Below are 16,521 nucleotides of genomic sequence, written 5' to 3'. Positions count from 1 at the left end.
ACACACACACACACACACACACACACACACACACACACACACACACACACACACACACACACAGGAGGAAAGATCTAGATAAACCAGTGAGGCAGGGAGGAGGGTTATGAACCAAGCTCTTACCTCTCACATTGCCCTCCAGTTTGTGTGTGCGTGCTTCCGCGTGTCGACTGGCTCTGTATGTTTATGCGTGTATTCAGACAGGCCGCGACAGCAGACCCCCAGGCACCGGCTGGACCATTCTCAGGCAGGCAGGCAGAACACAGCAAGGCAGAGCGACTGGCAGAAGAGGAGGCAAGCGAGTGAGCGAGTGAATCAGCAGCGAATGAGTAAAGGAGCTGTGCGCGGAGCCGAGCACCCAGAGTGAGGGAGAGCGGATAGGGAGAAAGCAAGAGAGAGAGAGGAGGAGTGTTTGTCTGTGCGGTTGTGTGTGTATGCGTTGCAGCGTTGGCTGTGTGCGCTAGTGTCTCCCCTCCCCTGCCTCTCCAAGTGGCTAAGCTGGGTTGTGCAGAGCTGTGCTGAGACGGGGCTGGGCTGTGTCTTTACTGACTCCCCAGCCTCTGGATCATCTGTCTGCTGCAGGAAAGTAGTGCTCACTGGGCGGCAGTGGCAACAGCTGTGGAGGAGGAGGAGGACGACGAAGAAGAGGAGGGAGGGAGACCGGACTGCACTGGGCATACAGATCCTGCAGTTCCCTCTCCCTCCTTTTCTTTCCCACTGAAGCTGGCCACGCCCCCCCCCCTCCAAAAACACCAGGAAGTGCTGGCTCAGTTACAGCAGCACTGTCCTTGCCTATTCAGTGAGGCTGAGGTAGGAGAGAGGGAAGAGGCAGGAAGGAAAGATTGGGAAAACCCAGCAACAAGAAAAGATGAACATTAGTAACAGGATAAACATACCAGTGAGGAAAGGTCATGCACAGCGAGGACTTTAGAAGTAAAAGTCATGAGAGTGATGTTAAATACAACCAGAAAGGAAAAGAATGAGTGAAGGAAGGATCTTAATGAGGTCAGGAAGAAAAGGAATAAATGGCAATTGGAAAGAATGAATAGAATATGGGGTGTGGAGGAAACAGTTATGGAAAGACCCAACGGTTATGATGGGTTTTTGCATCAGATTTGGCCTGGCTTCTTTCCAGATCCTCTCTCTCACTTTCATACTGCTTTCCATCCTTGGCATGCAACCCTTAGCTCACACTAGCTCCTGCACACATTATAAAAGCACTACAAAGTGAAACTGCAATAAGTAAGTGGTTATAGTTTTAAAATTACTTCTTTAAAAAAAGATGCAGACCAGGGCAGTTTGGTTGCAGGTCAGCAACATATTAAGAAAAAGGCTAACTCAGAAAACACAGAGGCGGCTGTTCCTGCCAACTCGCCTGTATTGTTGTTGACATCAGGCTTCTGCTGCTGCAACCCATGCATCCAATAGAAGCCTCCAAGAATTTGATTTGGACCCGATTCTGCAATATCCGGTAGCTATGGAGATAGTGGCCCTGGCGTCTGCAGGAATCCTTGCAAATTTCGAGCGTGTGCTGACGCCAAGTTTTGCGACCAGTTCGTGCATATTGTCTGTGACTCACTTTCATTTGATTGCCATCACAGGGAAAATGCATCCCTATATCCAAAATATCTTTGCAATGTGTTTTCATATACAAAGCATGTTAATGCTGCATAGCGCTGAATGTAAATTAACTGAGCTCACGCATATTCACTTGGAGATGTAAGGGTCCATTCTTTCTTTGGCGTATTTGCCTATATGTACACGAAAGACAGCTTAAACCATTGCCTCTCCTATGTAAAATTGTCACACCTCCACTGTCTCTCTGTTCCTGGCCTTGCTATCTTGCTGGACTTGTTTCAATGGCTGCACAGCTCTGTTTAATACAAAGCTGGTGATAAGTCATCTCCAATTTACACAGCAGCACTGTAAACCCAGGGTGACAATCTGTTGCTGAGCCCCTGCAGCACGGCTAACCCTTTACCTATAGCCATATAAACACTTCTGCAATGTGTTGGTAAACTCAGAGAGAGCAAAAACACAGTGCGCACCGCAGACAAAAGAACTGAAAGCATTAATGCAAGTTCTGATCGACAGTGGCATTATTAACTACAACAGTAACGTGCATGCCTTGATCTATTTCCAGCAGTCATTCATTAGTGAAGGAAGGATCTATTTCCAAGCATGGAAACAACCCTGCTAGACTTGTTGTCTTTTAGATTAGAAGGCCAATCTGTTTGACGGCACTGAGCTTTCGTTGACCCATAATAAAGAAACACAGTGATTGATGATCTGGCTCAATAGGAGACATATTAGCAACGCCTCCAAAGATCTGGGCTCTCTGCGAAACTCAGACACTAATGTGGAATTTCCCCTCTTCTACTGCAGTTCAGTGTACACTGTGTGCATCCTTTTCATATTTCTCTTCTTTATGATATCGCTAAATCTGTCTTTTCATAGCTTTATCTCACTTATGAATGCATCTTAATTCCCCTAAACTTGCCTTAAAGGCTTTATAAGTGCTTGTCAATTCGTAATAATCCCCTCGATCATACTCCTCTCACCAACTTCAAGAACGAGTGCAGAGCCAAATTGTGCGGTTACCAAATGTTCGCTCATTGCTTCTGACAAGTTTCATTCTGATCGAGTGCACAACAGGAGCTTACTTCTACTTTTATAGTTCATATTTCTTTTCGTGTCACACCGGCCGAATGATTTGCCTTCTTTCTGCACATGCCTCGTATCTCACAGAGATGTTGTGCTCTCTAGATCAGTGAAGCTGTAGAGCTGCGAAAGGATGCGCAAAAAGCAACAGGAATAAACACACTGAGGTCGAGCAAACTGTTAACACACATACTTATGGTACAAACCGAAAACAGGAAGAGGTGTGTGTGTGTGTGTGTGTGTGTGTGTGTGTGTGTGTGTGTGTGTGTGTGTGCGCACACGCTTGAGAGAGTATATTCAATGTGCTTGAAGGGGAATTCCACCACTTTTACACTCTAAGTTCATCAAGTTACTCATGGGGAGTATACTCAGCCTGTAAAAACACTTGTATAGTTTCTTCTGTGGTTCTGTACGGTTAGGGAAGTCTCTAAAGTAGCCTAAGTAATGCCTGGGAATTCCCTTTGCCACATCAGTTTATGTGTATTTGTATTTATAAATATATGAAAATAAATCGGTCTTTTGCATATCTTCCTCATTTACTGAAGTAGAAAAGAAGATAATAAAAATATTCCTAATATTTCAAAATTCAGTTCAATTCAACGCTAACACAGTCTTTTCTTGATGGCCCTTCTGTCTCTGTCACATAAAAAAACATAATGGCTAACATTTTATTTCCTTTCCTTCCTCCCTGATGAACTCAGCTTTCCACCTTAAGCATCCCTATCATCTCAGCACTCTGCTATTTCTCAGCTGTCTGTAAATGACAGTATCTGGCTGATGTGAACTCTCACTCCTCTGTGGAAATGTTCCAGAGCTTCTATATGCCAAACTCAAATAGCTCATTTATTCCTTAGTCCTCCCCCCCTTGAAAAAGAACTGCAGAAAAAAACAATTACACTCAATCGTATAAAGTCTTTAAGAAAGACAAAAAAACCCCCAGGAAATTGCATTTAACATTAGCAATTTCACAAGAGTATATATTGGAGGCTGCAGAATGACAAAGCAAAAATACCCCCTTGAGGTAACTTCTACACTTTAAACAACTTAACAGAGAAAAAGCAAAACAAAACAAAGAGTCCTCCTCTTGTGAAAATTTGCAGTCATATTTCCCTACTGCATACTTTGTGGTTTTCTCTTAACTTCTTTCCATTTTGACATGGTGGGGGAAGCAGGTGCAATTCAAGCTGTCAGTTTTGAAATACACAGAGAGGAAATAGCACGCTGTCTTGTCCCTATCTGACACCAGAGTGCACATGTATGTGTGTGCAGAGCTCAGGCTTTAAGCTTATCTTGGAGCAAACGAATGGAAACACCCTCTGCAAAGAGGCCCTTTTCATTTTAGCTTTTATCTAATTTTCTAAATGTAGCCTATGGGTATGTATTGCTGTGTTTATCATATAAAGTCTCCTTCCATTTAAAACCCTCAACACGCACCCCACTGAAGAGACAAATTTGACAAATGAACAAAGAACAAAATATTGCATGTTAACATCAAACGGAGACTGACATTTCCTTCTTTGTGAAGCAGAAAAGAAAGTAAGTTAATCAGCTTGCTGTTTAAATATTTTTCTAAAAATGCCAACCAAACCAATTGGAAGTATTAAATAGAAATTACAAACAAATTTCACTTGGAACCGGTTAAAATAACCTAATCATATCAATTCTGCAGGGAAAACTTACAGACAGAGAGCTTACCTGCGTGTTTGTCTAACGCTGATGTGCCTCTGGGACCGACAAAGCCACTTCAGCATAGGTCATGCTGCTGCAATGCATTGTGGGATTTACTAACATCTTCAGTTCTCTCTTCCTCTACTTCTCTAACTCTGATCTCTCTCTCACTCTCATAATAGCACCTTCTGCTTGGCAACGGCTATACCACAAATGTGGTCAGGTTTACAGCGAACCATCACTGCGCAACATCAAGTCTCCATGACAACCACTCTTTATCTCATTTGCATCTTCTGCTTGCATTATCTACTTATGCCAAATATGGTCGCTTTGTTATTCTCCCCGCCTCTCTCTGTATCCCCTTTCTGTAACTTCCTCTTTTCGCCCATTTGCAAAACTACGTGTCAACACACTGTTCAACATATATTGTACAGTATATATCCGCAATGACATGTACAAATGCTTGAAAAGGTGCGAAAAAAGGAACTGATTGAGACATTATAGTTTGCAGACTAAGAGATAAGTTAGATGACTTTACAAATCAGGAAGTGGAGTGTTGAAGAGGCTGTTCGTGAGACTGACTTCAAAAGGAAACAGGGGTTTCAGCTCGACAATATGACCTCATCCCCTTAAAAACACGTATATCATAACAGAGCACCATTGATTCCTCTTCTGCGAGGTTGTTGCAGGCCCTTCCTCTTCCACCCGAAAGCCCATGTCTATCAAACTATCAGTGGAATGTTGAACCAGGCCCCTGGGGCCCACACACGCAGCAACACTCAGCAGCACTCAGCACCTGTTTCCGACTGCCAGCACAGAGAAAGAGACGCGGTCAATCACACAGGACAGCTCAGTGCAGGAGAAAGAGCAGAGGAGGGTAGGAGACAAACAACAAGCATTTTATCAGCAAAAATACACAACTGAGTAGCTACAGCTTTATCTTTCACAGCAGAGTGTGACTGCATGGAACTTAGCAATATTACATGAATTATATATATTATAAATAGGATTTAGTCCTATAAAATAAGGTCAGTGCAGTTTCCATTCTTTGTCTCATTTCAGTACTTTTCAAAATTTGCAGTTCTAGCTTCACTGTTAAAGTGCTACCGTTGCTTGTGCTCTGCTTGAAGCTACTCTTTCAATACAGTAAAAAGAGCCGCAAAGCATTTAAAAGTGATATATGGTGTTCTTTAGCAAGAATTTCAAAGATCCTTTATGGCTTTGCGTGCCATAAATGAAAACATCCTTCATATGTTCAACTTTTTAAATCTGAATCTCGATAAAGTTCACAATCCAATTTCAATTTGAATATGGCTCACATGAAGAGACTTCCAGGCCTGAATTATTCAGCTGTAGTGTAGTGAAACATGTAATTGTACAGCCAGCTAACAGCTAGTAGACTTTAGGATAACCTGCTACTATTAAACAAGTGTGTCTATCCACCCTCAGGTTCACAATCATCATACTTATGACAAAATTTGAAATACATCCTATGACTCTCAAAGTAATTCTTACAAAAATAATCAGAAGAACGTACACAGTAATAACTGGTACGTGCCCATGTCCCAGTAACACTTAATGACACAGAGAGAAAAAAAAACAAAACATGGGCGGTTGATGTTGTTTATACGCTAAAAATAGGTCCTTAAAATCCATTGCTAGGTGGTTGCTTTGCAACATGATTTAGTCATAATATATTGAACTTCAACTTTTATGGCTCTAAACAAAACCTTAATATTGTGAAATTAAGAGGATAAGATGCTTTTATAAGGCATAAAGGTTTATAAAATCAAAAAGGAGTCATTTTAGGCCGTTACTACATGGTTGGTAAGCAACATGACTATGATGATATAGAGATGTTAAAATAAAAAGCCTCACAAACTGTGAATGTTTCTGTTGTATTCAGATTTCTCACTTCTCTATCTGACTTCAGTTACCCAGACAGTGTCAGGGAAAGCTCTGAGGAAGGATCAGAAGCACTGATCACCACTGGGCCTCCCCTCCTATGGGCTGAAGGGCTGCTGTGAGTCGGTGGACTGGAAGTCAATGAAACCAGGCCTAATTTAGCCTTCGCTCCTCCACGAGCTGCCAGGAGTAAGAGTGAGACTCCTTCCCTTTTTAGGGCTACCAGGACACTGCCGTCTGCAAGTGGCACTACTGCATACCTAACTAAACTAAGGAGCTGGAGAGAGAGAGAGAGAGAGAGAGAGAGAGAAGCGAAGGGGTGACAGTCAAAATTTGTTATACAGATGTGCCATTTAAATGGCTGTCTAGATCTGAACGTCATAAAGCATCACAGACAGAACTGCGTAAATATTTTAACAAACCACCTACTTGAATTACTCCAACTCAAAGTTTATTTAACAAGCCAGTTTAGACACTTTTACAACCATCTTATCTTTATACTGCTTTCATTAGATACACGGACAACTTGACTTTGTAACTGACTTTGACACGATGATCACAACAGCTTGCAATAGGATCACACCAGTAATTAGGTGAGAAGAGAGAACTAATCAGCGTCTATACTTACACTATCCACTCAGCCGGGTCCAGACACTGTGTCATGCAATCTTTAATAACTCCAGCCTACACAGAAAGTAGATAACTAGATGCTGCAGGCCTGGAAGTGTTGTTTTTACCCCCATCGTGATCTGGCTGATATTCATGTGACAGAGAGTAAAGGGGAAGATACTTGGCTTCAACTCTGATGAGACCCAGAAAAACATTTTCTTTTTCAGTTCATAAGTATTTTCCAATTTGTGTGGACTAAATAAACCCATGACTGAAAGAAATGCAAATTTGCACTGGCATTCAAAGCTTTTGCTTTGGAACCGGGGTGTGAGATACATCGAAGGCAGTGTTGCAACTATGTGCACACACGAAAATGATAGACACATCACTACTTAATAACCATGACAGCCCATGTATTTAAAATAAATGGATTCGACGAGGATTACTCACTGAGCCCCAACTGCTTTCGCATCTCTGTGTTTATATAACTACACATGTATTCTTGAAGACAGTGATCACATAAGCCATGGTATGGAGCACACAATAGGATTATGTATGGTGGTGTGCTCAAGTATCGTCTTCAGTTCCCACCACCTATAGTGAGCAGACAAACACTTGGCTTCCGTTTCACTGCATGCATGTGTAATAACCTCAACAGAGACCAATTCAAGCTGACATAATCCCATCAGCCTATTCAAGGTTCCCGTCTGACCACCCCTACATAATGAGGAGATAAAGGCCCCATCACTGACTGTTTTTATGAAGATAATTGTGCACGTCTCTTGTGTTATGGACAACTGTTAATTGAATTAATCTTCCCTCACTGGAGTTGAATACTATAATTTTGAAAGTAATATCCAATCATTTCTGCTTGTGTCTGACTCTGAGTCGGTCTCCTCACCGGCTATTAAAGCAGTCGTTGAGACTTGTTTATCTCATATTTCTCACCTCTGCATGTAAGCAATTCACTGGACATCATTGCAGCTATTTAAAACTTCCTTTCCTACTAACACTATCTATGTGAAGGATGAAATGTCACTACCAAACCAAACCAAATTCTGATAACAGAAAAAAACACTCATATAAGCTCTCACACACCAACATTTCTCCAATCTTTTTTTGTTCAGTTTTGGTGAGCAAGTTATAGCCTCAGTTTCCTGTTCTTAGCTGACAGAAGCAGTAATCGATGTGGTCTTCTGCTGCTGTAGTCCATTTTGTGCATTCAGAGATGGTCTTCTGCATACCTTCATTGCTGAATATTTGTGTTACTTCCTATCAGCTCAAAAGTACTTTCACCCTGACAACGACTGCACACCAAATATTTTCTCTTCATTTCAAGCCTGTCTTAAAATACCAGTCAGGCATCTTTAGAACTGAAACTGGCTTTGGTTGCTGTTTCCATTCCTCTTGTTCAAAAAAGTTCAAAGGTAACTGATGAAGGAACAACATTTGCTCACCTTGTTTTGTACAAAATTCTGAATTAATCCCTAACAGGACACAGATAACATCCACACACTATCTGGGCACATCTACAATTAGCCACAATGAGTTACTCAGTAAGAATTGCATCAATGGGCCGAGGGTAAGAACAGTCACTGACCAGCAAGAAAAGGCTACGGTATATGAAAAAGAAATTTTTCTATACAGTACAAAACCTTTCACTTAGTAACCTAGCAACCAGTGAACTCAGCACGGCACCTATTGCAATTCTAAAAAGCGCCAGACATAATTACATCTCTCTTCAGCCAATCACATGAGGCCCTGAGCCATAAATAACAGACTGCTCCCCTACAGAGCACCAGTCTGTGCCGAAAAGTCAACAAACACTTTCTCCAGTAGCAGCTCTGGCGTCCTTACTGGATTCATCTCGCTAAGATGAAGATAAACAGAATGGTAAAAGGAAGGCAGAGGCCTAAAAGTTTTCAGAAAGAAAGAGGTAGAGAAAAAGAGAAGAGAGAAAAAGAAAAACAAATGTAGCCTATGATTAGTGAGTCATAATGAAGGCTGCTAAATGGGACTGTGGCTATGAGCTATGTCATTAAAGACCGTGCCAAATGGCTGGAAAACCTACAGGTCTCTATTTGAAACACTGGCATGCTGGAAAAGGAGGACGCTGCTTAAAAGCTTCTTTTAAACAGCTTGGTCGAAGTTGCTGCAACATTTCACACGCATCATAATAATCTCAAAAGCAGAACATCTCGGCAAGCAGTAAACACGCCACCTTCAAGCCTTGTTACCCCTGCGTGTGTGTTTTTGCCAGACAGTTAGAGCAGCTCTATGTTAAACAACTTAGTCTCTGAAGCCTTATATTTAGACTTTACGACCAATATTAAATTCTGACCAGGATGATATAAGATGTCAGCTCGATAGGGCTGCAGTTACCATCAGATCGCATCACGTCACATCACACGGCTGCAAGAGGTCATTAGTACATTTGTTGCTTCTGGGTGATGAGAGATAGGATTGGGAATGCGCTCTCCCTCGGGACCTTACTAATGTGTAATAAAGTAACAGAACACTTGGGGATCTGAGAATTTATCTAACCTATCAGTGTCATATCATCGTGGTAACTGTGGCGACAGCTCAAAGAGACAAAACAGCTGCACAGAAACGCAATGACCGAGCAGTTTCTCTGCCTCTTTTTTTTTTTTAAATTTACTGCAAGGCCTTCTGAAACAACCCTTTAAATGTGTTTAAGCCAATCAAATGAAATACTGCCTCAACACTTTGTGAGGTATGTAAACATGAAAGACAGAGGCATCGGAGAACTTGGCATGCATCACATAATAAAAGCCGATGCACCCTACATTTCTCATGCCCTCCTTGATTTAGAGCCTCTTGCACAGGGAAATGACACTTCAGTGTAATGTATCTCCCGAGTAATGACGCTATTAAGTTCATGCAGGAGGACATCTTGACTTGGATTACGGTGGCACTGCCTGCTGACTGTATGCTTTCTGGCAGTCGTGTTATCTGTTGCTATGATGGTGTTTACTCCCTGGCTACAGTATTTTTTTTTTTTCACTTTAAGGAGGAACATTTTTGACGAAGGACAAGCACTGCATACTTGTCATTTTTCAGATTTTATGCCACAAAAATAGCTAGACACAGAGCACAGAATACTTCAGTTCAAAGACTTAAGTGTTGTGTTGCTATACTCTTAAAGATCTGATGTTAAACCTCAAATTAAATCATGGGTAATTTGATCACCTCTGCCCTTAGAGACAGCGCCCCAGTACCTTTAAAACAGAATTAGACCTTCATTAATCTGTGCATGCATACCTGAAGGACAAATGTATTCCTTTAGACATGAGGGAACGGGTGTGATGCTTCAAGCAGAACAGTCCGACCCACTCTCTCTCCGAGCTCCGAGCTCCCAGGACATTTTCTTGAAGCCTCCCTATTGGGATTCTGGTAGCCTACATTCCCTGCTTCAAGGTCGGCGGTGGTGACAAATTAAATTACTTGTCCTGTTTTGTAGTGCTGGCACCAGGTCAACAGCAACTTGGCTAAAATGATGAGTGCGGTATTCTGAAGGGAGCTGCATTTGTCCTGACCCTCTGGTGTCAAATTTGCAAAGCGACGAGCAGTGATGAAAGGGCTGCAAAAGCCACGTATTAAATTCTGCTTCTGTAATCACTTGCAAAGGAAAAAAAATCAATTACCTCTACTTTATACCGTCGCCCTTTGGGCTTACCCAGAGCCCTCGGTTAGTAAAAGTCGCATCATCTCCGTTCACTCCAATAGACCATTTTATTTTATTTTATTTTATTTTGCAGAAATAGTTCCTGGAACTAGGTTTTTAGCTGCACAGAAGTTTGTGAAGTTGTTGGGTTTTTTTTAACGTGTGCATTGAAACATGTAAATTGATTATCCACCAATAAATTTGTAGATATGCCAGCTTAAGCTAGCAAACACACAATATCAACCAAGAACAAGTAGCCTAATAAATTCAAAATGATGTTTTATATATTATAGCCCCCTCCACACACAACTAAATAACTGAATATTATATTAAATATTAATTAATATTACTATATTGTGATATAACATAATGTGGCACGTAACGATTAGCATGCTAGGTAAGGCCTGGACTCGAACTCAGCAAGAAGTTGGTGGGTTTGATTCCACCACCTGGCCGGGGTTTTTCTGTGTGGAGTTTGCGTGGGTTCTCTCCAGCACTCCAGCTTCCTCCCACAGTCCAAAGACATGCAGATAATGGGGTTAGGTCAATTGGTAATTTTAAATTACCGATAGGTGTGAATGTCAGTGCGAAAATAACATTATTGCTTATTGTTGTCTGGTCTGTTTTAACAAATGTATAGATTCAGAGTAATAAAATAATAATTGTACAATAATCAGGGAAACAGCTAGCTATTTTCTGAAACATGGCTAAAAATAAAGAGTCGAGGCATATTGTAGCAGTCTCATAAATACTGTTTTTAGGCTTATGGTTCTGTTGACTGTTACACTGTGTATAATGTTGCATCTCAGCAGATGGTAAAATCAGAGGGAAGGAAAAGGAAACAAATCAGACTGAAAAAAAAACAAGGTAAATTTAAAATATGGAAAAAATGTAGCTACAAAGCCTACATTTTCTGCTTTTTTTCTCTCTGTTAACACTCTCTCAGCACACGAACCACAGGTCTGAAGACTCCCTGCAGTGAAACAGCACCCTAACCTGGAGATTCATCCTGGAGTTTTTCCAAGATTTACACTTATTAATTTTTAATGACTCAAATGACTCAAACATTACCCTTTACAGTGGTCTGGACTTTGTAAGAAAAAAAATGTGCAAATGTGTTCTTGAATATGATTGCATTTGTGTATATGTTGATGTTTTAATCCATAGTTACAGTCATTGTCATTGTTCTTTTAAAGTGAGCCAATTATTTTTCTCGTCTTGGCGTCAGTGGGATGAATGTACACGTATGCTTTTATCTCTGAGTGAGTGCAGCGTCCCCATGCAGCACAGCACACAACAGCAGATAAAACATGTTTTAAATATATGAATATGTATTAATCCCACTAAAGTGTCTTATAATAGCAAAAGTCTTATAATGCCTGTGACAAAAAACATGCTCTATGAGACATGATACACAATAATGAGTGTTTAATGCAATCTGCCCTGTGTAGATGTGAAGTGTTGAGTAGCATTGTTGTCCACATGCAAGATATATAAATTCCTGTGTCTGTCACACAGAAAGTTGGACTAGATTTTTGTTTTGAATTTGAATATTTTAAGCTCTGGACACCGAAATATTTCCAAAGCAAACACAGTTATTCTCATGCTATCATTGAAAGTCACCCGTCAGTCTCATTCTGCCATTAAGATTATTTGCAGTATGAATTTATTGTGGCATTACTGAAGCCACAATGAAGAAACCCTGACAGGTAGAAAACAATTGATTTTGAAATGTTTACCCAAGTTCACTAAAATCTAACAATACATGTTAAACTGTGGCTGCTGTTGGTTAGCATATAATGTTAAAAACACATTAACAAGCTGAAAGATTGTCAGAAAGGTAGAGGAGTAAACAAAGACTTAACCACATGCACTTTACTGTGGTATAAAAACTACTGCAGATCAATGCATTTGCTGCATTCTGAACCCTCTCTGCCTCTGCGACTCTTACTATTAGAGGGCTCTGGGCTTACCCTGCTGCTGATGGAGGATATCATGTGCTTGCACATGAAGCTTCACAACATTAGCCCCAGTTTTGTGTCACAAAAATTAGAGTGCACGCCACCTGCTGGACATTTGGGAATGTATAGTAAATATTCTTTTTTTAAATGATTTTTCCTTCTTCTGTATACAACCAAGAGTTAAAACACAACCCATGTTGTGACACAGCTGTCTTGCACTCAGTCTTCACTTACACAATCACCTGAAGGGTGTCAGTGTGTCAGCAGCACATAGGGCTTATCTGTCGGGTTGTTATCAGCACACAAACAGCTCACACACCACACTGTGCAAAGGGAGGAACTTAGATTATGTAGTGCGGTGTGAAAACACAAACAAACAGACAGCTTAATATTGAGGCAGAGGTTTGTGTGCAGTTTCATATCTGCCATTGTTGTTGAGTCTTACCTCTAATATCACACATCACGAGGACATCATGAAGTAACATCCTCATGATGTGTAATTTTCCGTTAGATGCACAGCAGCTGGCATGTTTCGAAGCACCTGCTTACACTTGAAGTGCGCTGGGTTCAGCTTACAAAAGACTTATGAGAAAATCTAAAGCAGCATTATTTGCTGTGGTCAGATATATGAGATACTAGTTTCTACCAAAGAGGTCAGTGTTATGCAGGTTATTTTGTAAGCATGATGCTATTGGACTACTGGACACTAGAGAGCAGCAAAGCAGCATAAAACCCAGGCTAGCCCTCTCAAACATATTTTTTCCTTTTAATTTTGCACATTTGGTGCATTTGTACAATAAATATTGTATCAATCTTTACATTTGTAAGCTCGTGGATACAAGCAGAAGTCATCTGCGAATGCACTTCATATATTTTCACTCTTTTATGAATGAAGGCAATTTTCAGATCTCTGTGATTTCACTTGCACTACCTCTGCAAGCCATAATGATTTAGAAAGCATCAGCAAAGGGGCATAGATGGCCATTTTGATGTTATAATAAATTATTACTACTATTGCCACATAATCCAGTACAGGCTTTTGGGGCAGAAAATAATTATTAAAGTTAAGACACAAAAAAAGTGTAAACCATAAGTTTAATAATTTATTCCTCAGTCTATATGAATTTACACCATGTTGAGAGGTAGACTAAGTTCATGGGGAACAGGTTCACTGTATCTTCTTGACAGACAGTTAGACCACAGGCAAGCCTCTCCCAAGCACCAATTGTTCCTTTACATTGACAGAGCAGATGAATATTTAACAGGAGGAGGGAAAGTGGTAGGCATCAGGTCACTAAGAAGAAAATAGCACTCACCCCAGGTGACCCCACCACCAACAGTCTGATGACAGACTAGATTGCTGCTGCTGATTGGCTGCTTATATCTTTGTTGACCCAAAGGAGAGCTGTGTAATGAGCCTTAAATGAAAGCATATTTGTGGGAATAGAACGTGTGTCTATAGGTGGGCTGAGTACCTTCAAGAGAGAAGCAGACAGGGTGGAAAAGACTGCGGTCAGCACCATGGACAGCAAAAGGAGAATTATCCAGGTGATCAGCGCCATGCAAGCAGATATCAGAAAGCTGGAGCTGGAAAACATGGGCCTGAAGAGGAAAGCTGGAAGTAATCTCAGAAAGAATGCATCAGTTCCCATCATGGCAGCAGAATGCAGAGGTACACTCATATCATTATTACTTTGTGATATTAGGTAGTCCAAAAATAGAGTGATTTTACTATAAAATGTGTGCTCGTGAGATGTTTTTGTCTCTTTACGGCTCTCTAAGATAAGCTCATAGTATAATTTTAGGGGCTAATAGATGTATTTTTCACTACAGACTTGATTTGGACTTTCAGTGCTGTGTAAAAACATCTGGCCCCTTCCTGATTTCTCAGTTTATTGCATCGTTGTCATGATTAAATGTTTCAAACCAAAGCAATTTTAATATTAGACAAAGGTAACCCAAGTAAACCCAAGCAAATACAAAATGCATTTTTTGATGATGATTTTATTAATTAAGGGCCCTATGAGAAAAAAATGACTCCCAAGACTAATAACTGGTTGTGCCACCCTTGGCAGCAGGAACTGGAATCAAGAGTTTGAGGTAACTGTCAATGAGTCTTTTGTGGCCATGGAAGAGTTTTGACCATTCTTCTTTGCAGAATTTGATAGAGCCACACTGAAGGGTTTTCAAGCATGGATGGCCTATTTGAGGTCAAGTTAAAGCATTTCAGCCTGATTTAAGTCTAAGCCACTCCAAAACCTTCATATTGTTTGTTTGAGCCATTCAGAGGTGGACTTGCTGCTGTGTTTCAGATCATTGTCCTTCTGCATAACCAAAGTGTTTTTGAACTTCAGGGCATAAACTGATGGTCGGACATTCTCTTTCTGGATTTTCTGGTAGAGAGCAGAATTCATCAATTCGTCCAAGTCCCGAGGAAGCAAGGCAGCCCAAGACCATCACACTACCACCATCAATTGGACTGTTGTTATGATGTTCTTTTTATGAAATGCTGTGTTAGTTTTACACCAGATGTAATCAAACTCAAACCTTCCAAAAGTTCAACTTTTGTATCATCAGTCCACAGACAAATTTTGGGGATCATGAAGATGTTTTTTTGGCAAATGTGAGACGAGTGTTTGTGCTCCTTTTTACTCAGCAGCGTTTTTTCCTTGGAACTCCCACGGCTGCCATTTTTGACCAGTCTCTTTCTTATTGCTGAACTCTGACCTTAACTGAGGCAAGCAAGGCCTGCAGGTCCTTTAGATGCTGTTGGGATTGTTTGTGAACTCCTGGAGGAGTCGTTGATGCGCTCTTGTAGTAATTTTGGTAGGATGGACACTCCTGGGAAGGATCCCCTGTGTACCAAGTTTTTCTCCATTGGTGGATTATGGCTCTCACTGTGAGTCCCCAGGCCTTAGAAATGGCTTTTTAACCATTTCCAAACTGACAGATGTCAGTGACTTGGTTTCTCAGTTGTTCTTAAATTTCTTTAGATTGTGGCGGATGTGTTGCTTTTTGAAATCTTTTAGCCTACTTCACTCCAGGTAGTTTTGAATAATGCTTTATTCTTAATAAATAAAATCATGAAAATTGAAAATTTGCATTCTTTGAAATTTACACGGGTTACCTTTGTCTAACTTTATTTGATGACAGAAAATTAGAAAGGGGAATAATACTTCTTCACAGCACTATAGAGGTGAATAGGTTTATTTATTTCCTCAGACATTGAAACAGTGCTCTACAGAAGAGGATTAGGGCCACTGGGGAAAAAAGCAGTAATGTCTTTTTTTTCTTTTCCAGAATTCTGGGGAAAAAGTAAGAATTCTGACTTTTTTTCTCAGAATTCTGGAAGAAAAAAAGATGTTACCGCTTTTCCCCCCAGTGGCCCTAATCCTCTCCGTAGTGCTCTTATCTCTGTGTTGTTGAATTTCATTTTCTCTTTCAGAAAGCGTCGTCATGACAGTGAGGCGATATTCAGTCTTCCAGCTGCGGGTCAATCATCGATATTTGACCATGGGCATCTCAAAGAGTGAGGGAGGGACCGGAAAGAAGCAACGCTGACACTGAGCATAGTCAAACCAGAGGCGGAGCCAGACATTTTATACACCCAGAGCTTAGCCCTAAAGGGTAGTATGCATGTGGGATTGGAAGGGGGGCGGGAGGCTGGGGGGTGGAGTTGCTGTGGAGTTGCTAAACCCCAATTCAACCAGATCCAGAACTGACCCGGAATTAAAACAGGACTACAACAGTTCAAAATCAGGACTACTTCAGGACTTAACCAAGACAGAACCAGAATCAAAACTAGATGATAGTAGCACTGAAAATCATCATAGACCTGCACTACACTGACAACACCTCTTTATTGTGGTAACATGAGACTGTATCTTCGAGGCTTGAGTTTTACGAACCTATCAATGACACCTTCAGGGTCAATATTATTCAAGTATTCCAAAAAGATACACTAGGTACTAGATACATGTTCTAATGAGTTTTGGCAAACAACCATTTGACTAACATGTCTGTCTCACCTGG

At 40.9% G+C, this 16,521-nt stretch overlaps 1 protein-coding gene across 2 annotated transcripts in view; it reads right to left on the bottom strand.

Annotated features, from left to right (window-relative positions):
- The window catches only part of mbnl1 (muscleblind-like splicing regulator 1), a 40,668-nt gene extending 36,203 nt beyond the window's left edge, over positions 1–4,465 (bottom strand). Inside the window, exon 1 of one of the 2 annotated variants that reach the window (XM_040022519.1) lies at positions 4,357–4,465. The gene's annotated coding sequence lies outside the window, so the exon portion shown is untranslated. Of the gene's footprint in view, positions 1–123; positions 4,271–4,356 lie in introns of those variants that run through there. The other variant, XM_040022517.1, reaches the window with a different exon arrangement.
- Between the last annotated feature and the right edge of the window lie 12,056 nt (positions 4,466–16,521).

The sequence above is a fragment of the Simochromis diagramma genome, unplaced genomic scaffold (genome assembly GCF_900408965.1).
Source record: "Simochromis diagramma unplaced genomic scaffold, fSimDia1.1 OVJJ01000205.1, whole genome shotgun sequence".
Taxonomy (NCBI): domain Eukaryota; kingdom Metazoa; phylum Chordata; class Actinopteri; order Cichliformes; family Cichlidae; genus Simochromis; species Simochromis diagramma.
Note: the sequence above shows the minus strand (reverse complement) of the source record. Positions and strands in the feature narration are given on the sequence as shown.